This window comes from Zosterops lateralis (genome assembly GCF_965231275.1).
Source record: "Zosterops lateralis genome assembly, chromosome: 2".
Taxonomy (NCBI): domain Eukaryota; kingdom Metazoa; phylum Chordata; class Aves; order Passeriformes; family Zosteropidae; genus Zosterops; species Zosterops lateralis.
Genome location: NC_139763.1, coordinates 25,003,133 through 25,025,240, shown reverse-complemented (window position 1 = coordinate 25,025,240; position 22,108 = coordinate 25,003,133).

Genomic DNA, 22,108 nt, shown 5'->3' with positions numbered 1-22,108 from the left:
GGCCACTCAGTAATTATAGATGGCCTACAGAAACCTAATGTTTTCCTAGTGCTTCTCAGTAAAACACACTGTGTAATGCACACAGGGCTTGTACTTCAGCTTACACCAACTAACTCCAAGGGAAGAAGATACTGAGATACCTTCTGTGTCTCAGAGGCACAGCTTCTCATTGCTGTGGTTACCCTGGGAGCAGAGCACCAGACCCATGTTCTGGCTCAGGTATGGCCACACCAGCTGCAATAGCAGCAGCAGTGTTTGCACAGGATCACTTGGGAAAAGAAAGTGATATCAGCATCTCCTGGCTGCTCTGCTCTTCTGGAAGAAACTGTTACCCCTTTGTTAACTTGAGAGAACAGACATCAGGTCTGCTCTTCAGCTGCCTCTGCCTCAAGCTAGGCAGACTCGGCTTAAGTGGCCATCAATCCCAGTTAAACCTAAGGGCTGGACTGTGGGCTGGTGTGGCTGGGAAGCAAACACACTGGTTTTGCTTTGGGCATGATGACGTCCACAGAGAGGTGCAGCAGATCCTGTGGGCACTACATGCTGAATTGTTCCAGCATGAATCAACACAGGTTATCTGGTGTCACTTCACTTTAAGGCACCCTTATGCAGTAGAATTGCTGTTGTTCGTGAAGAAAGGAGACTTTTTCTTAACTCTTTTCTAAGGATTAATTTAGCTTTAAAGAGCCTGAGGCCTGGTCTCTAGCATTTTATGGTGGCAGATGGTGTGTGTGGTGACCTGAACAAAAAACTCGCCTTCAGACAGTGATCACATTTATTTTCCTCTGTCTTTCTCCTTCAAGGCCAGACTCTTCCTGAGAAGGCTGCTATGTTCTCATAAGAACAGTCCTGTAAAAAGTCTATTTCTTAGTAAATTGATGAAAAATAAGACACAGAACAAAATTATCATTAACATTTTCTAGAGGCTGTTATCTAGTTCATCTTCCCTGTCAATTTAATCCATCTTGTTCGTGTATTACCTTTTCCAATAAGAAATGATACTTGAGTTGCCAATTTATTCTTAATTCTAGAGTGCAGAAATCCATTCTAACTTGTCCAAGGTTACACTTAGAACCAAAATGCATACTTAATAAATTCAGAAAAAAAAAATCTCGAATTTTCAGTGGGTCTCAGCCTTTAGGCAAAGATAATTCAAACTGGTTTATTTTCATCAGTATTGGACTTGTATGTCCTACATATAAGTCCCACTCTCCATTGAAAGCAGAGGGTGGATCTTCCACACTAACTGTGCAGTGTGAGTTAGGACCTCTACACAGTCACATGACATCCACTTGATCCTGTTCTTCCTATTGAAAATTTAGAAAGATGGCAAATGAATCCTAGTATCTAAAGAGATTGTCATCTGCAGCTTTTTGCTTCTCTACCACCCCTTTTCTCCTTGACCAAGGTTACAACTGCCCCAGGCAAACAGCCATAGATAACAGTGAGTGATCCTCTACCACTTTACAGCAGAGTCAGTGAGCTCAGCATGAACTTTTCATACAGGTGAATATAAACTGTCAGATTTTGGACCAACATGGTAACACTTGGATTTGTATTTGATCCACTGGCTCCTAGTTGGGAGGTGATTTTCTGGCTGAACATATGTTGCACAGGTCCTGACATTGCTTATAAGTGTATTTTTAAAGTTTGGAAAGAGCAGCACAGTTTGACAATGTTTTAATATCCTAGATTCTCAGTATCCTCTCAGGACAGACACCTCCCTCTTTTCCCCCACTACCCCTTTAATCTTTCTTGGGTAAAATTGCTCAGTTAATACAACACAACAGTGGTTGTGTTAGCCCTCTACAGATGGTAGTAATTTCAGATACCATGGACAACCCTTGAAGAGGATGCATGTCCACAAGCTAATGTCTTAAAATTATCACTTAAACATGACCAACACTGGGCAAGAGAGAGCATTTCCCAGGTGCAGTTCTACATCCCTACCCTTACTGCAGGGTGACTAAGTCATGACTGAAGCTGCTAATGGTCATGAATTAAAGAAGGACATATCAGTGCTGGCTTATTTTGACAAGCCTAAAATCTTTGGGGTTATGGCTGCTTCCCAAAGAGCCTAGCCCACCTTTCAGTAGAGTGAGTAAACTCAAAAAGATGGGAGAAAGCTAGACCAAAATAGATGACTGTGAGCAGGAAATATTACAGCCACACTAGCATAAGCCATTCTAGCTCCTGAGTCAGAGTCCTGTGTGAGTGTGAGTCAAGTCCTTTAATTGTGTCAGCACAACCACATGAGATTTCTAGCCATGGTATCTTATTGGGGCCCCTAAGCCAAGCCTAAAGTAGGAAAAAGCCTGATGTTTTAAAATTAAATGGCTAACAGAACTAAACCATTTCAAACAGATTTAAGCCCAGGTTAACATCTAGGAAAACTGTCACCTGATAAGTACATTTAGTCAGGTAGCAGTATCACAAAACATTTGTTCAAAAACAGTCACTTTCCTGTATGCAACTTTTTTTTTTACTTTGCCATACTTTGTGCTGCAGGAAAGTTCCTAAAGTTCCTGTCTTGTCCCTCAGTAACGGCAGTAATTTCAGACACACATGCACACAGTGAATTGCATACATCAGATTTACTCAGTACTCAAGCCAGTATGATGAGCAGAAAACAAAAAAGAATGGTGTGGAAAAAAAAGGGAGGGAATAAATGTAGTAATTTTAGTAGGCATGCACTGACTATATTTTCTGTAACATATGAGGGAAAAGCACCCAGAGTTTTGGGGTTTTTTGTGGCTGTGGGTCAGCTAAACCTGAATGAGTTTTTCATTTTCTTGTGATTGTCTTTTCCATATGCAAACCCAATAGTTCTTAAAACATATGTAAATAAGTGTTATTTACAAAGGCAGTCTAGTCATAGATGTAAAGAATCCAAATAGATTTCCCCTTAGCTCAGTCCAGTGTTATTTTCCAAGCTCCCCTCTTCACACATGCAAGTCTTGCATTTAGAACAGGCTGTGTGAGGTCACAGACAGGATTTAACGAGTGCAAGCCTGCTTAAGGAGGCCGATTTGAACTGAGTGGATACAGAGCCTTATTTATGACACAATCATAATCTGAATGAAATTGGTTTATGTCTTGTTCATATTTAAGAGTACTGTGCTACATTTATGCAATATTTGCATTGGAAAATAAGAGATTTGCATGGGAGTGAATCACTAACATTATTCACAAGGCATTACAGGATTTTACAGCGGATCTTTAAGAAGGAAATCAGGATGGATACTGTGGCATTGATTTCAAAACAAAATTTGGATGCTATGTGTGAAAATCTGTTGATTTCTTTTAGTAAAAAAGACTGTCTCACCATCACTTTGAATTTAAAATGCAAAATCTCTTACCTTTTAAATAATACCTTTTGCTCCAGAACACTTACGACCTATCTATCTGCATCATGGTGTTAGTGCAGGCATGTTGAACATGGAGAAGTGACTTAGTCAGAATGAGAAAGCAGTGTTTGGAGCACATAAGGTCATCTCTTCAATAGGAGGATTTTCTGCTAGCAGCTGCCACTGCTGAATCTGACCAGTGACTGGAAGGCATCAGGCCAGAGGCTAGGACATAAAAAGACCTTCAGGCTGGGAAGCACAAAATTGAAATGGATAGGAGATGATCAGCTCTTTTCTCTGGTTTTAAAGATAGGTCAGGAAGGTGAGTGAGGCAATGACTGATGGGGTTAGCACCTGTGGGTTTGTCTATGGGGGAAAGATGTCATATGGTAAATTTAATTAGCTTTGAAGCCAGCATAGTTATTGTAGTGCCTGTCCCTTATATGTACCTTCTTGGTATAGGAGAGCATTTTTTATTTTCAACCTGTCATTAATGGATTCAAAATAAATAGGAAAAATGATGCTTACTCTATCATAAAAATGTACACACAAAAGTATGCTCTGATTAGAAGTAAAGCCAAATCTATGTCAAGAAAGATTTGTCAGAATAGCCTTCCCAGAAAGCTCTCTTAAGACAGGGGCATCCTGTAGGGGCAACAGAAGTGCTTTACCTGTGTAAAACGCACCAGTGCGAAAGTGCCAAATAAGCCGTACCGTTCTGTGCCATGATAAGTGGGTTTCACTCTGGGGGTTTTACTAGTATAAAAAGGATGCAAGACAAAGCACCTCACTGGCCATTTGTATGGCTACCAAGGCTACTTGTTATATCAACCTCTCTAAGACTAGTCTGGCGGTGCATAGACACCACTAGACAGACTGTTGTTGTATCTATACCACGGCTGCTAATCAAGCTTTAATGCAATAGTGAGCACACTGAAGAACATATTTAACACCTGATAACATATAACACATAGGCAACACATTGATTTTGCAGATACACATTGAAGATGACTCTATTGATTTGGACTTTACTGCTGAAAAGACTAACTTTTTTTTAACCTTAGAGAAACCAACATTTGTCAGCTTTTCTGTCCTAAGAACATAGTCAAGATAAGGTGCTTTAATTTTGAACTGAGGAGAATTTTCCAAGGTCAGCCTAAGAAGAGAGGGCAGACCTTGCTAAAGTAACCTTGTGGTAAAGTTTCCAGCACTTGGCTGTGCTTCCAGTTTGGCATATCTGATATATCCAAGTGATTTTTGTGGAAAAAATGGTGGATATTTTTTTTGCAACAAAGAATTAGTCTTTGTAATTTGCTGTTGTGCTACTTCAAAAGCACTTCAGCAGTTAACTCTCCACATAGTACAAAGCTTAGAAAAGAGACCTAAATTCTACATGTAACTGAAATTTGCTGTAGACATCTAAGTATCTATGACAAGTCTCTGAAACAGGGAGCGGTATATCCAGGGTGTTTCATGATTCTTGGTGATGCAATTTGCATTTGGAATAATCATGTCTACACACAGTGCTCTGGAATTGTTATGCCTACACAGCTGTTACAACATTGCTGTTTTGCATTCTTGGGAGATTCCATGATTTGTTGCCTTACCCTTCTGTTTTTTTCTGTGCTTGCTCACTGTGAATACTCCAGTGCAGAACGTAGTGCAGTATTTGCTGTCATTTCTCCCATTTCATCCCAACTTTCAAAGTGAGTTTTGTTTTTAAAAGACTATTGATTATCAGACAAGAAGCCCTGAAGACCACTGAGAGGTCCTGGGGCTATTTGCATACCTTTAGGGACAGGGACATGTGCACAGTTGAAGCGAGAAGGGAACTGACTAAGAATTAATTCATGAAATGGTGAGGCTCAGTAGTGATGCAGAACACAGACAGCCAGCAATTTCAAAAGGTTTGGGAATATTAACTTTCAAGAGCCTTAAATGGAGAAATTGTCTCACAACTATAAGAAAGGAACATGTCATAAGAGTTCATCTTGGTTTGGTGAAATCTACTCATCCATTTTCATCTGTACAGTCACCATTCTCATTTGGTAACCACTTTTGCAGAGAGAAATCCACAGAAAAAATGCTCAGGTTTATTGTGAATGGCTTATATGCAACAACTGAAAACCTGGTTGGCATATATGAGATGGCAACACACAGGAATTTATTGATGAGATTAAGTGTTCGAAATTAGTTACTTTTGCTTAGGTCATTAGGTAATTCTATGATTCCACCATTAATGTGACAGATAAGGTCATTCTCACTTCAGGTTTTACCTAACAGAAGGCGGTCTTTTCCTATGATTAGCAGATGATCACTACAGGAAACTTACTAATACTAGAATGACATGATGAGTAGGTCCAAGAAACTTACATTTTTAGAAATGCTAGACTATTTAATCCTATTTTTTTTTCATTACAGGCAAATATAGAAAACAATAATGCTATGATTATTCTTGTCTGTTCAAAAGACTGAGCATACCCACATACCATGCTTCCCCTGTTTTTGGAGACTTTCAAAAGATGCTTAAGTAAAGAAAGGCTCATTTATTCTCAACCAAGTGGGGTGATTTTAGATTGTGCATTAATAATACTCCAAAGTTGGATGCTTCATTGGAGAGTTTGCCTCATGAAAATTATTTTCTCTGTAGAAAGAATCACTGTAGATTCTTTCACAGCAAAGTAAACAGAAACACTGAGAAATAAACAAAGCAGTGATGGTAAACTCCTCCATTCTGAACAGAAAGACTATAATGATGCCCCTCAATTAAGTTGAGAAATGAGTGCAGATTTGTGAACAAAATGCCTGCCCTCTTGGGGCAGAAGTAGGGAAATTTGTATATATGAAGGTTTTTAATATATCACACAACAGGGATTTTACTGAGTTCTGCAAAGCTTCTAATATAATCAAGCAAGGCTAATAAAATAATTTCAGAAAGCATAAGTTAGTTAGGGCAAGAGAGTAGCAGAAAATATTCTTTGGAACTGCAGAAACACACTAACCCTTTGGGCAGATGAATAAGCTTATGGAGTCCCACACTATCACATTTTATTTGCTGCTTTGCAGTGTGGAATGTGGAAGAACAAACCTGTACCTGCAAACTGCTACCTCAGTAGACACAGCATTAGTGAGCGGGTTTTATCTTTGAGAGAGGAACATATTTAGATATATCTGCTGCCTGTCTCTGCAAAAGCTGTTTCTAAAGGATCATGACCATTCTCCTCTACTATCTCTCCTCTTAATCAGGCTTTAACTGTTTTTTAGATTTCTCCATAATTTTATCACTTTGCTGTGTACAGAGAATGAGTAAATATGCTACCCCTTGATTTCCTTTCCTTTTTGTGTAGATTGGACAGGTGTTCATCCCATGTAGGAACCTGTGGCTCTGGGTGCTGCAATGTAGCATGGATGAGAAAGATAAAAAGGAACAGGCAGTCATTACCAAAGAAATGGCCTCTGTGCCAAAAATAATAAAATGTACCTCTTTCCTTAATTGCACAATATCCTTGCCAAAATAGGGAACTATGTTTGCCTGAAGATTTCTTTTTTAATACCTGTGGGTCAGTATAAAGTCATCTGTTAAATAACTAGGATTCTGCTGTAACTAAAGATATAAAATACTGAGAATCTCTGTAGTTATTAAAACACTTGTGTAGTCAGAATTGGATGATTTGTAACAACTCAGTCCAAAGCTGAAGGTATAATAAAAATAAATCAGAATAATTATTCTATAATTTTTTTTAATCCTGTATCTGCTGTTACAATTAACTTACCTTCTACTTGTTAGACCACACAATGTTGCCCTGTCAGATATGCATGTCTCTGATGGAAATGGTAGAATGGGAGAGAAGGGTAACCATAATGAAAGGCTGTTCAGCAGACTTTGTCTGAAAGTTCTTTTACATAAGTGGGACTGAGGTCTTGTACCTTGAGGCACTTCGGTGTTCAACTGCAAAGTTGGTATAGAAAATTAATGGTTTCAAACAATTTTGTATCTTGAAGATTCTGAGGCTCAGCTGTTTCTTTTCCTCATGATTATATAACAAACTTTCTCTCTTTTTAATTTTTTTTAATTAATTTTTTTAAAAAAAAAATCTAAGTGAGAAAAGAAAAATGCTGCATGATATCCAGATGTAGGAGTCTGCTGTGCAAAAGAACTGGATCAGGACTAATCACCACAGGCTCCTTTTATTGTCTGTGGGGGAAAAAATGGAGAAAGAAAAAACACTTTAAGGCATGATTCATACCATCCTAATGTAGTCATCTAAAATAGGTCAGGTTCATTGAGCTCTAAAATGTCTGTTTTTCTCTATGGACAGAGGCATGATCACCCTGGGGAATCACTAGCTTAGATGTGGATATCTATGTTATCAAGTAAGGTGAAATGATTTCTACCCCATGTAACTTTTGTGACCAAGAATAAATATCTATAAAGAAAGAAACATTGCCTCTATAAAAAAGGGCTTCTAATGGAATGATATGCGCAAATGCTCTTGTTCCACATTCCCTACAATGACCTAGATCCTATAAAACTTAAAGATTGAAATCTCGTCCCAGAGAAAAGCATGTTATAATACTGCATTATCCTTCATTCTGACTTGTGAAAGTGATTTCTCACTCAACTTAAAACACATGCCAAGAAGTATACAGCAATGATCTAATTAAAGATGTGCACACAGAATTTGGAGCTGATTATTATGTGTATTATAATTACTGCATACAGCAGTACATCAATATATTAGCATATATACACATATATGTGTACATATACATGCTAATAGAATGCTTAAAAGACAATTATAGATAATGGTTGTAATTTCATACATTAATAAATGTAGTATATTGGTATGCAAACTAAATATATCTATGGAAATGTAGGGATAAACACAAGAAGAATATGTCCTTATTTTATTCTAAATTTCTGAAAGACTATTTAGCACAATAGAAATCTTAGTGCTAACATAGTTCAATCACTAATTGGGGAAAAGAAAAAGCATTCATTGAATATTTCTGTTTTGCGTTTAGAAAGAAAAGCAGTATCTGCATTGCCAAACTATCATCTATTCTGACATTTTCCAAAGCAGATGGTAAAGAACATCTATTAATTTTTTTTTTAATTGGCAGGTTCACATAATTTGATTGAAAGATTTTAAAAACAATTTGTACTGCTCTATGTTGGCAAAAAGCTTTGGCATACTGGAGAAGTCCAAGAGGCCTGGAAAAATCTAATGCCGTGTTGATATTTCAACAACGTAAACAGGATGACCACAGTAACTCTAGATGAGTTAACTTGACCTTGGTTCCGTGTGAAAGAATGGAACAGCTGATATGGGACTCTGTCCATAAGGAAATAGAAAATGGTAACATAATTACTGCCAGTCAACAGGACTTTATGCAAAACAGGTTAAGTTAAACAAACTGCATAGTACTTTTATAAGATAAGAATTTCGATTATTTGATATGTTTAATAAAGGTAACTATGTTGACAAAACAATGCCTTTCAGGCTTCTGTTAAGCATTGATACCACATGACACTCTGACTAAATGTTACACCAGAACGAAACCAAGACAACATATAATAAATGAGACTAAACGGTAGAACTCAGAATTTCAATATTCAATTGTTAACTAAAATTTACCAAGTATCACCAGTGTGCTGCAAAGATTCTTCCATGCCTTAGGCAGTTATTCAATCAATTTAACTACGGGGTGACCAAAAAAAAAGGCATAAACTGTAATAATATCTCTAAATTCTGCAAATGACAAGAGGACAGAAATTATGAGGACAGATTACAAACAGGAAGTGATTTAGACAACTGTAGCTAAGTAGAAATTATATGAGTATATATTGCCAATTAAAAGCTGTTTTGGGAAGAGAATATACACATTACACTTGCAAGACTGAGTGTAGTGGGTCTAAAAATGGGTAGGCAATGGTTGATAGTTAATTTTTTAGTGCAAAAGAGCACTAAGTTGGTTAATATGGTCCATAATTTTACACTGGAAGAGGTGAGAGCTGATCGTCTTATGGCTGTTGTAGTTAGACCAAATTAAGCTCTCTATAGAGAAAGACAGAAGCAATGAAAGCTACCACCCTACAAACACATATTACTCTGTTTTGCACTATACAAACCAAGCAGTTTCCCTGGGATAGATTGCAAACACAGCAGATGAAGAAATAGTTAGCAGGGGTTATGTACATCTGCATAAATAAGGCATAAGAAAAACAGCAGGGAGTTTTTCCTTGTTGTGTGTGAGGAAACCAGATTTTGGCTACGTTATTTGTAAATAAATTGCACAACTTTGCTTGCCCTTGTGTTTTTTTTTTTTTTTTTTTTTTTTTTTTTTTTTTTTTTTTAATTATTTTAGTTTTTTTTATTTTCTTTTATTTTTATTTCAGCATATACAAAACAAGTCTCAGAGTGAATCAAGAAGCTTGAGGCTGTGATGAAATTTTCAAGATTTCTTACTGGGAAACGTATCCTGACCATGTTCTGCTTATTTTCCTGTATTCTGGTCCCCAGGGATTTGCTATGTAAGAGTTGGAATTCTTTCCCGGTCCCTCCCTGGGCAGTCATCACTGGCATGGAAGGACAGAGCTGTCTGTGGCACACACATACACACACGTACACCATCCACAGTTACCCCGCTTCCTCCAGTCTCTGTTTTCCAGGAACACCAGAGAAAGACACTAATTTTCCACTCCTTTTCCTTCCTGGCATGTTTTTAAAGGGAAAGATGATAAAGACAGAGTCTCTGCAGGTCTCACCTCACTCCTGTAGCTCAGAAAGGAGAGAGGATATATGAGAAAAGTTTGATGGGGATTTGAGAAGCTAAAGAGATTGCATGCAGCCAGCCAAGGGACCCCCATCTCTTAGTCCTTTCCAGTCTCCAAGGCCGGGGTTTCAGATGGAAACCATGGAGCAGAAAAAAGGGATACTCAATATTTAAGTTTATCTTCTGTATGGAGTCAAACCTGAAGTCTGAAGAAACTGGCTGGGATTCAGTAACCTGGTACAGCTCAGTCGGCTGCTGAAGGGAAGCAGAGGTGAAGCTGCAGAGAAAAAAAGTAGGGAGAGGTGAAGCTGAAAAGATGCAGATCTGTTGGTATTAGTCAGCATCTGTGGATGAGACAGAAATAATGGTTGATAATGTGATGGGGAATCAAACTGGTGCATCAGGTCATATGAGGGAGCAGCCCTCACACTGCCCTGAAACACAGGCATATACCCCTCATACACCTTGGGGTGCAAAGGGCCTTTGGTGACTTACAGTCCTGCAGCCTTTTTTCTTTTATCTGACACATAACCCTCTAATATATCAGTTCACGGAGCAGAAGAGCCTGAAAAAAAATATGTACAATGTGGGCCAAATGGAGAGAAGTCAGGCAGGAGCAAATGTATAAATCTCATTGTTAATGCATGAGATTTGATAGATTGGGAACCGAGAGTCAAATATGGGGAATGACTGACATTGGTGCTGGGAGAGTGCAAGAGTCAAAAAAAATCACCTAATCTAATCATTGCTGATATTCACATGGAATGTGAAGATCAATAAAGATGAAAAGGGATAAAATGAATAGGTTATAAATAAAGCACTGATGAACAACATCCCTGCCCCTCAGCATCTTCACTATCAAGGATATTATGGGCTTTTGTTTTTAATCCCTCTTCTAAATAGCCTGTAATTCTACCCTTTCTAAAACAATGACCCAACAGCTGGTGTCTTCCTTCTTTCTCTACCATCATCAACAAACCATCTGTGAGAAGAGAGAGGGAAAAAATGAAATGTCTATATTTTGCTCTCACTGGCTTTCCTTGCCGGCAAAACATCTGTCCCACAGCTGTCACACAGCACTTGGAGAGCCATGAGTAACCTTAAAGTACAAATATCTTCCAGTTTCCTGATTTTCAGGAAAATCATTTGTGTTGTGCTCCATAATGTCTAAAATGTTCCCTGAAAATTTCCAATAAATTCCAAAGTGGTCACATTGTATCCAGGCAGGCAACCAATCAAATATATTCATCTTGGCCTTGGTAAAAGAATGGAGAGCAAGTGTTAGCTAGTTCTCTAGAGTCCCTTTACAGTCAATGGGAAAGTTATTCTCTAATGGAAAAATGTCACACCTTTTTAAATGCATTGTTTTGAGATTGCTGACACCAAAACTGTATACAACTAAACGTGAGTCTTTCAAATTAAGCTGAAGGCTTTTGTTAAGTGAGCAGAGCACATAATGTTGAGTCCATCAGGGTGTTTATGCTACAGAAGCTCTAAAAATGCCCTAACTGGCCAAGAAGATGACGTGTGGCATGGTGAGAGGGGATGATATCTGTCTGGATATAAACTTCCTGGTACAAAGTTAATACCTTAATTCCTTGAAAAAAAATTTAATTAGTAGTTGCAATTGTAGGAATCAACAAAAATGCATAATATGGCTATGCATTATCTCCTCCATTATTAAAACACACATTAACCAGATTCACTATGCTTAATGTTAAACTTCAGAACTACCTGAAGAAAGGATTAATCACCCTCCCTTCATTATTTTGGAGGCTAAAATGCATTAGTCATTGAACTTTTAGATAGCTGTGGTTGCTGAGATGAACACCACCTCACTAAACATGCAGGGACAGCCAACTTAGCCAAGTTTACAACATCTCTTCACTTATCCCATTGCTTATGGATATAACCTAATGGCCCCTCAAGGCCTGTAGAGGAAGACTTAAATATAATTGAGTTTGATCACAAGTTGTTTCTGCTGCAGAGCACATCATATCTGAAACCTCCGTAGTTAGCTTTAAAATTCATGCTACTATAATAGACACTACTTACATCGTGAATATCTATTCTTAAGTGACTTGTTAAGCCTGCAAAAAAGTATAAAATTTATCCAAGAAAAACAATGAAGTAGAATGAGGCTGTTGAGAGAAAATACATCTGTGTAAGATTGTGATTTTTTTTCAGATAAAACATATTTTCTGGAAATGCAGAGTACAGCTGCTGCATTTCTGTAATATACCCTGGTCTGCTGTGGTAGTTTAAAACCAGGTGGGAATCCAAATAATCTGTTCCCCTTCCCCCTGCCTCTGCTCCAGTGAGAGAGGAACAAAGGAAAAGACTATGTGTTAACAGTTTATCAAAATCAAACAGCCATGGAATAAGAAATAATAGCAATAATATAAAAAATAACGACAGCATTAATAACAAAAGTGTACAAAGGAAAAGATGCTTTACACACAGTGTTCACCACTTCAACTCAGTTCTGCATGGCTGCCGAGACAAAAGACAAGGTGGCAAACACTCTTCACAGCTGGCACACGGTCCTGGAGCCCAGGACAACAAAAACCATTGATGGACAAACACCCAAAGAGCTGGATTGTCTGCACTGTGCCACCCTCTTCCTGGGTTGCTGGGCTCGGTTGTGGTCAGCAGTGTTCAGTTCAGCTCCTCTCCACTCGGCTTGGGATCGGCTGGGCTTGGGCTCAGCTCAGGCTCAGCTCAGCTCAGCTCAGCTCAGCTCAGGCTCAGGCTCAGGCTCAGGCTCAGGCTCAGGCTCAGGCTCAGCTCAGCTCAGGCTCAGCTCAGGCTCAGGCTCAGGCTCAGGCTCAGCTCAGGCTCAGGCTCAGGCTCAGGCTCAGGCTCAGGCTCAGCTCAGGCTCAGGCTCAGGCTCAGGCTCAGGCTCAGCTCAGGCTCAGGCTCAGGCTCAGGCTCAGCTCAGCTCAGCTCAGCTCAGGCTCAGCTCAGGCTCAGGTTCAGTTCAGGCCCAGCTCAGGCTCAGCTCAGGCATGGCTCGTCTCCACTGGTCCGTTGCCTGTGGCTGCTTCCCGCACCAGCGCTGCAGCTTGTGCTCCACTGGGCTCAGAGCTGTTTGCCACCTGCAGCTGCATTCATCCCTAGGGAAGGGAAGGGTTGGGCGGCAATGAGCGAGGGACAAGGTCTGCAGGGTTGGTCCTGGCAACTTCCCAAGGAAGAAATGTAACAGTGGCCCTAATTCCAAGGTGTGTTCCCCTTTTCTTCCCTCACAAGCCACTCTCCCCAGAGAGGATGTGCATGGTATAGAATAGCAACCTAGCTCCATCCCTTCCTCAGCACCTGCAAGAAAAACTAGGATATCTATTCAGCACTTAAAATTTATAATGAGGGACAGAAATTAATTTAGTGAAACTAATGAACTTCAGATATAATATTGTCAGTTCTGTGAGGTCATTTTCAAATAAAAGGGAGCCTTGTCAATTGATGTACGCTCCTCAGTCTTGCTAAAACAATTCAGAGGGAACAGAAACACAGGAATCCTGAAATACAAGGAAGTTCCACATGAAGATAGGCAAGAACTTATTTACTGTGCAGGTGACAAAGTACTGGAACAGGTTGCCCAGAGAGAATGTGGAGACTCCTTTCCAGCAGATATTCATGAGACATTTGGACACAATCTTGAGCAGCACTCTCTAGGGTACCCTGTTTTAACAGGGAGGTTGGTCTAGATGACCTCAAGTGATCCCTTCCAACCTTACTCACATTGTAATTCTGTGAATCAGTGACTGGTTTGTAAGATTTTCAGGTTTTTCCAAATATTAAAATCCAAGTGTAGGCAATGTTTAAAGTAGTATATTAATTTGATTTGTGCATGCAATGTGGTTACGAAGTTGAACCTGCACTTGAAAAAAGAAAATGAAAATTAATTATTTACAGAGAGCCTTCAAAACAGGAAAACCCACTATTTTTTTTTTCAATCTGAAAGTAAAAACACCCCATTAAATCAACAAGTCATAAAATGGTGTAGTAAGATTATTTCTGTATTACCTGCCTAAAGGATTGGTAATGTAAAGATGTCTCCAAATGTGAATGTTTTGGCGGCCGTGATTTTTAACTTGTAAGTATTTTTTTTTAAATAGCCAACAACTGTTGTTTTTAAACTTGACTATCCTGCAAGAATATCCTGCAAGAATAACAAGATCACTTCCCCATAGGCATTTTTCAGCAAATGTTCAATTAACAACTTTACAGTCAACCACTGGCTTTAAAACTATCTGATCTTTCCACAATCTATAAATAGTATCCTATGTTTGATTTATACCAGTGTGATAGTTACATTTTTAGAACACTGGTTGTATTTATCCATTCCTAAACAAAGCAAAAGCATAATTTTATTACAAAGAAGGACACTTTCTCAGGAAATAGTTACAGAGGAGACTTCTGTAAGTAAATGCTGGCAAGGGTAACCCAAAGATCAAACTGCAGTGCAGCCCAGGGATCTCTCACCAGGTTCAATTTAGTTGAGGCAGAGGCTTTTGTTAGCAAACAAACTCAGAACACTTTGTACCAGAAATGAAATGTCCTTTCAGCTCACTGGAGGGTGTAAGAAAAAAATACCCCTAAGAAGGCTTCATTTCTAAGGCATCTTTCAGGTCCTTATACAACGCCAGCAGAAGAAAGGGTTTGCTTTGCTTTGGTCACTGCAAGGTAGTGAAGTGAATCTTAGCTCACTGATCCACTGCCATACCAGCTGCAATCAAGAGGTGACAGCAGCTCTTGCAATGTCTGCATTTGGAGTTACTAATTTTTAAAAAATCTCCTTCTGTAACCTTGAAAGTTTTTACAAGTCAGTTAAAGGTCTCTCAAAAAAGAAGTGTGTAGGAATGAAGCGAGGCACCCAGAAACATTCCCTTATTGTATGATTAAGTGCAACAGATGAAATTAAAAACATGTTCGTGCGCTATGATTACCTCATTCTCTTCTTTTACATATGCTGTTCCTTTGCTTAATCAGCAGTTTAACTGAAAGCACACTCTTCACTCGTATTTCATTTTGTGGTCTCACACTTTAGTAATAAACATGTCATGTTCACATGAATATTTAAAAACATTAAGTGACCATTTCATTTTGCATCCATGAGCACTCAGCAGAACAGGCAAGTATCTTTTCTCTTTACTTTTTGTGGAATTTACTTGACAGTATTTTTTTAATCAAGTTGGTATTATTATAATATTAGACATGCAGATTTCCTCCAACCATGGTAGTGCTTGATACAACAAGAATCTTGGACATGCCTACTTCTCCTTCTTATCCCTCACAATCTATGAGAGAGTCTCTAGCATGGGTGGGGTGTTTGAGCCTTGATGCCCAAGAACTGGGAGGAGGTTTTATTCAACCTCTCTCACGGGCACATGAAACTGCATATATTTCTGGTGCCAAGCGTTTTGTACTCATCTTGTTGTGATGCTCAACCTTCCTGAAATTAATAGTTGCACTTAATCTGCATATCTGAAAAAACATGCTTCCAAAAATATATTTAAAAAAACAGCCTCCACCTCTTCCCTCAGGACATGTGTTGCCTTTGTGCTTCCCCCATGCATATAATCCCATCAAAATATGGAAGGCTGACACTAAAAAGTTCATTACATGCTAAACATGCCTGCAGTGTCCATTAGTTAGGAAATGGGTGAGCTGAAGCTGCTGCTTGTCAGCTACAGTGTACACAGGACTGCAGAATTGCATTTGCCTCCCCACACTGGCAATCTTCCTCAAGTTATTGCATATGTACAATATATACATTAAACAAAACAGAAGGAGGCCCATCATTAATTACCATCCACATAGTGTCTAAAACAATGGAAGCCTGAGGCTCCAGTGAGTTTCTCAGATGCTGCCTAAATAATGCAGATAGATGATAATTTTCCTTGAATGCAGTCAGCCTACTCTGAGGGCAAGTCCTCTTCACTTTATTCACATAAAACTTCCACTGAAGGGGTACAGCAAGAAAAGCAGGCAATATTTCCTCTGCAGCGTCTCTGTCTCCCCAAATGTCTCTCCGTATTCCCAGTGGTCTTGTGCATGAACAAATGAGAGCAGCAAATGTCCTGCATGAGTAAGAATTGCACCAATAGAGTACTCCAAACATTAAGAGTAGGTGATGATCACGGTTTTACACTCTTTATTTTGCACAGTTAAATTAGCAGCAAGAAAAAGAAAAAAAAAATAGAGGGAGAGAAAGAGAAGATTGTTGTTTTCTCTTTCAACAGCAATAATCCTGGAGCTATTTATAGGTGTATATATCATAGAAATCCAACAAAATAGGACTGGAAGTAAACATGAGATCATCTAGACTATCACACTGCCCTGAGTCAGGACAACTGTACTTGTGTCTGTCATTCCTGAGCAATATTTGTGCAGCTAAAATTCCTCCAGTGATAGAGGCTCTATAAAAATCCCTTGATGATGGTCTACTGCAGAATTGCATTTCCCCTGCTGTTAGGAAAATTATCCTGATATCAAGATAAATGATGGAGGAAGTTAGGCAACCTTCTGAAGTGTTGTGGTGGTTTGTGGTTTTTTTGTTTGTTTGTTTGTTTGTTTGTTTGTTTGTGGGGGGTTTTTTTGTTTGTTTGTTTTAAAGCTAGAGGGAAAAAAGCTACTACCTAAAGCAGATGCAAAGGCCATGTGAAACAAAGGCAAATAGCCAAATGAATTGTAAGGCAGAGGAGAAAGCTGAATGACTGGAAGGATTTTGCTGGGGAACAGCCTTCAAGAGCATTCAGAATAGAACAGAAAAAATGGCTAGAGTAACCTGCCTAGGGGAAAAAAAACCCGAACAGACAGACTTTCAAATAGAATGCTACCTAGTAAAAAACAGAATTGGAAAAGCAGAAAACAGACAAACATACAAGCCCTCTTCTGTTCAAGTCCTACAGTATTTGGGCAAATGAGGCTTTGCAAATTTTCTGTAAATATTGCAACATAGAAATATTGAATTCTATCATCCATTCTCTTCTTGGAGAGAAAAATACCCTAAAGGACCATAGATCCTGGCTATCCATACAGGTCATTAAAGTACATTACAAAACCTCTTTTAAAAAAAGAACAAAAAGGGCTATATGTTCTCAGAGACAAGAGGGGTATTGACTTCGAGTATTGCATGAAAATATTTGTCTCTATTGCTTCATGAACACTGGTGGGTTTTGTTTTTTTTTTTTTTTTTTTTTTTTTTTTTTCTAGGACAGAACTGGTTATATTCTACCAGGCTTTTTTTTTTTTTTAATTACAATATTTTCTAAATCAGTGATCAATCAGTAGGAATGAAAAACAGCATTTCCCCCCGCCCTCCCCCCCGGGGGGAAATCAATCCGAACGGAACAGAAACCAACAAATCAGCAGCAGCAGCAGCAGCAGCAAGAGCGGGCACTTGGGAACCTGCGGCTGCAGGGACGCGCCCGCGGTGCCCCCGCGGTGCCGCCAGGGGGGGCTGCTCGGCAGCGGCGCGGTGCCCGCGGCGGCGGGGGCGGCCCGGGGCTGCTCCGGGCCCTGCGGCTCCGCCATCGCCGCCGGCCACGCACGTACGGAAAGGAAAAGAAACCACCAAAAAAACCACCACACCAAACCCGAGCCAAAATAAAACCCGCAACCAACAAAAATAGATGTTCCAGGAAGAAAATCCTGGTGATTGCGAAGCGCTGACGCATATCAGCCCCCGGTGCGTAATTTTCGCAGCGGCAGCGAAGGGGCGGGAGCGGGGCAGGAGCTGATCCACACCCCCCGCACGCCCCCGGCCCTTCCCAGGCTCGCCCCGGGGATTGACCAAAAGCGGCGATTTCCGCGGGAGGCGCCGGGCCGGGCCGGCCCTGGGGGGCGCGGTGTCGCCGCCAGAGCCGGCCCCGAACCGGCCCCGAACCGGCCCCGAACCGGCCCCGAGCCGGCCCCGAACCGGCCCCGTGCGGTTTCCCGCCGCTGGAAGGAGAACCGACTCCCTGCTCAGAGCCCGGGAACTGCGCGGGGCTTTCCCCAAACACCACCAGTGTATCGGCCGGCCTGGGCACGCCGGGATTCCCAATCTGCCGCTTGAGATACAAATTTTGAGGAAGAAAAGATCCAAAAGCAGAAAAAAATCCAAGTCTTAGTAAAAAAATAATAATCTGTAAATAAGGCGTGCTCCACATTTCCCTCAGCTTAATCCCCCCTCCCATATAAGAACGTACAAGGTAATGACATCGAGATTTCTATATATACTTCAGATAATTATTAAAAGTATTATTTGCTTCAAGAATTACTGAATATGGACAAAGTTGCATAACTGTTACCCTTATTTATTTAACCTGGAACTCTCTGGAAAACTGTGGGTGCGATATTCACTGAAGCAAGTAACCTTTACTTAAGAAAGAACTATTTTTAGATTCTGTGATTTCTGAGTATCTTTCCCTCTTGTACAAAGCCACCCGTAGTTGTTTACACAGGACCTGGCAGAGAAAAACAAATGGCAGTCCCTATTTAAGGGTAAGGGCAACTATCATTTAGCATTATTCTTGCTATAAAGGAATAAAACCTGCTGTTAGGAGTCACTAAATGAGTAGTATCAACAAAGTCTTTTGTAAAACTATCTGGAAAGATAGCCTGTCCTTCCTCCCAAATAACACAGACTTCTCAACTGGATAGTTGCACAGTCATGGTACATTAGCACTCAAAGGAGTTGATAAAGGTTAGAGAAAAACAAGTTGATGTGAGTTCATGTCCTCTTCCACTCAGGTTATGAAATGTATAACCAGAATGACACTGTATCAAGAATATGCAAATAAATGTACCAGGGAATAAACTGACTTCACCTGTTTATGTAGAAGTTCAAGGACATCAAAATATAAATCACTCTGTTTTGCTGGAACAGATAACTGTACTCTTGATAGTACAAGAAAATGCTGCTGACGCACATAATCTTTCTCTGCACCTTTTTCCCATGGCTTCACTACCATCAGCTCTGTGAACCTGGCAACAGGTAGAAGGCAACAGCCAAGCCAAACATCATTTCAACTGTTACTCCTTATCCTGATATTGAAAGATATTTCAAAATTATATTTAGAATAAGAAGAAAGAAAAAAAAATTATTTTTAAAGGATGTCACAATTTTGAAATTCAACCTACTCGTGCATCCAGTCTCTCAGAAAATGTCTTTTGAGTAACTGGCTGTGACTTTGGGCAGTATTTAAATATAGCTACATATTCGCAGGGCCTCATGCTTCAATCTCTGTAACGGAGGCAGAGGGGGGAGGGACAGGGAAAAAACAACAAAATACCCCAACTGGACCCTGTGTGTGCTGGACTGGTAGAGTCAAGCTTCCAGATATAACTAAAACCAGTTACATGCCCCTAAAAGTAATAAATTCAATCATTTAAACAGTAATCAGACAAATAGCCTTCTCAAGCAGAATTCACCAATGGCTTGAGAAGTTCATTGCTTGCAAAACAGTGTTGTTGGCCAGTGTTTAGCACCCATCCATATAGCTCAGTAATGAAAACATGAAGTTTAAATACATTTGTACATAAATAAAATGATCATATTTTTTATTTTTTTTTAAATACAGCTAAGGACCCCAAGTACTTGCAGCATAGAAATGTGCAATCAGTAGGACTCTGTGCTGACAAAACTGTATTTGTTATATCTAAACTTCATTGCCAAAAGCAAGGTCTATAATTTTCTAGGCATGCCTCTGTCATTTTAGGGTGGACAGAGGTAACATTTTATGACTGACATAACTGATGGCAAATGCCCCTCACATGGATAGTATATTTTGATAAATCTGACCATTACCCAACAGTTTATTTTTCTTGGAGGAAAAAGGAGATGGCTGAAGCCTGGTATGTTGGCAAAAGCGTAGTTTAGCAGGCAGGAAAGATGGTAATATTAGAATTATTTGGTCGGCGTACTTAAATATTAGCAAAGCATTCCCAGTGAAGATCCCAAACTAAAAGGTGAATGTGGTGAAATAGAGTTGGGATAAGGTAATATGACAGAAGAAAAGGAATGGGAGGATAAAACAGGATCATTTTTTCTTTCAGGATGGTGAAATCGTTCTATAGAGATGATTTAAGCAAACATCCTCTGGCAAATCTGTTGCATTACTAAAGATTCTGTCACCCCTATGTTGTGCCTGAAGTTGTTTGGTGGAAAAAGGGTGCATGTGTTGTGCTTAATCCAAATTCACAGCCCTCTCTATCTCTGAAATAAACTTATTCCAGAAATTAAAGCAAACATTGCTACACAATGCACAGGAATAGCTAAATCATAAGACATGCCAGCCTGTAGGACCAGTGAATTTTAGCTGAAAGGTGGTGTGGACGAGTAGTATTACTGCATTTACTGTAATTAAATGCCCTGTAAATACATTGAAATGGCTGTGAAAATTTTTCAGAAGGGATATAGTGTTGAAAAACAATTTGGAGGAGTTCAGAGAGAACTCTGAATAAGACAGATCATCTATGTAAACAAGGATCATTCATGCCAGAATGTTGGTCATGAAATAATTTACTTTTTAACCTGAATTTTACATGCCTGAGTCCCACTTCTTATGTTTGGTACCCCAGTTATGCATTAAAAAAACCCCAAACATAACTATAAAAAAATATTGCTTGTTATGAATCAACCACTGCTAAAAATGAGCTGCTAAATATATATCAATGCAAATATAGAAATAAAAACAATAAACGGCAACCTTGGATTCTAGTCTATCCTGATGTCTTTGTCACAGAAACTGTTTGCAAACAAAGCTGTGCTGCTATAGCCAGTATGCTGAATGTGTATTACCCACAAGGTCAAGAATAGCATATATGACAATGTCAAGTATATGAAATAATGTTTTTCTTTTTTACATTTCAGACCTCAGAATGCTTGCTCAAGGTCACCAATATATTTCATAAATGTCTGGGGAAAATATTTTCAAATTCCCAAGGGGTTTGCAGTTTGTGTTTATAGATGCAGATCACCCAGTGGCAAGAAACTTCTGGTTAGATAACTAACTCCCTTATGTCTTTGGTAGTGTGGATACAGGAAATAGTTTGGGCCGCTACATCATACCTAGAAAATCAACCATTCCTGCGTTTTCATATGAAGCTGTCCTCATTGCGATTTCTTATGCAATCATTACATATAATCTAAGTTTACAATTACCAATTCTATGCATTTTTCCAGATACAGAACTCAAAGTACATTGCCAGGACAGTAAAGATCGTCAGCCTCATTTTCTGTGAAGAATCACACAGGTACAGAGAGGTCACGGTACCTTGCCTAAGGTTACACTCTTTTCTTGCTTCTGTGGAGAGGTCGGTGCCTCTGATCTCAAATTACTTCTCCAACTCCGCTGGCCCCCTCTAAAATTTAATAAACCCCGGTAACTACTACCTAATGTTAATGCTGTTATTTTCCCCTAAGATGATGGGAGAGGTCTTCCTTCATAAGATGCTTTACTGCAGCACACCGGTATTTACAGTGAAGTGGTCTTTTCCAGTCACACTTCCCTCCCTCCGTTACAGCTGTTAATTTCTAAATGAGTTACTCTGACCCAAACCGCGGAGAATTCCGCGCGGGAGGAGCTGGGCGGTACATGCGGGCTGCGGGCGGCACACACTGCCAGAACACGGGGACAGCGCGGCCGCGGCCCCGCACGGCGGCAGCCGGAGACGCCGCATCACTTTCGCCTTTTTTTCCCCTTGTTTGTGGTGTTGTTTTTGCGGGGTTTTTCCCCTCGTCTTTACTCGCAAATCTGGCTGCTTCAGCTCCGGCGCAGGCCGACAAATGAAAGCGTGTCCGACGGCACTCCAGGGGGCAGAGGAAAACACGGATGGATGTTTGCGTGACCCCAGCCTCACTTTTCTTCCAGGGCATGTGCAAAGGGAGGTTTCCCCAGCCGCTGCCGAGGCGGGCGGAGATGCGGCTGCGGCTAGGAACAGGCTGGACGGTGTCAGTACAGCTCTTCCCTCCATCCCTCCACTTTTCCTATCGCTG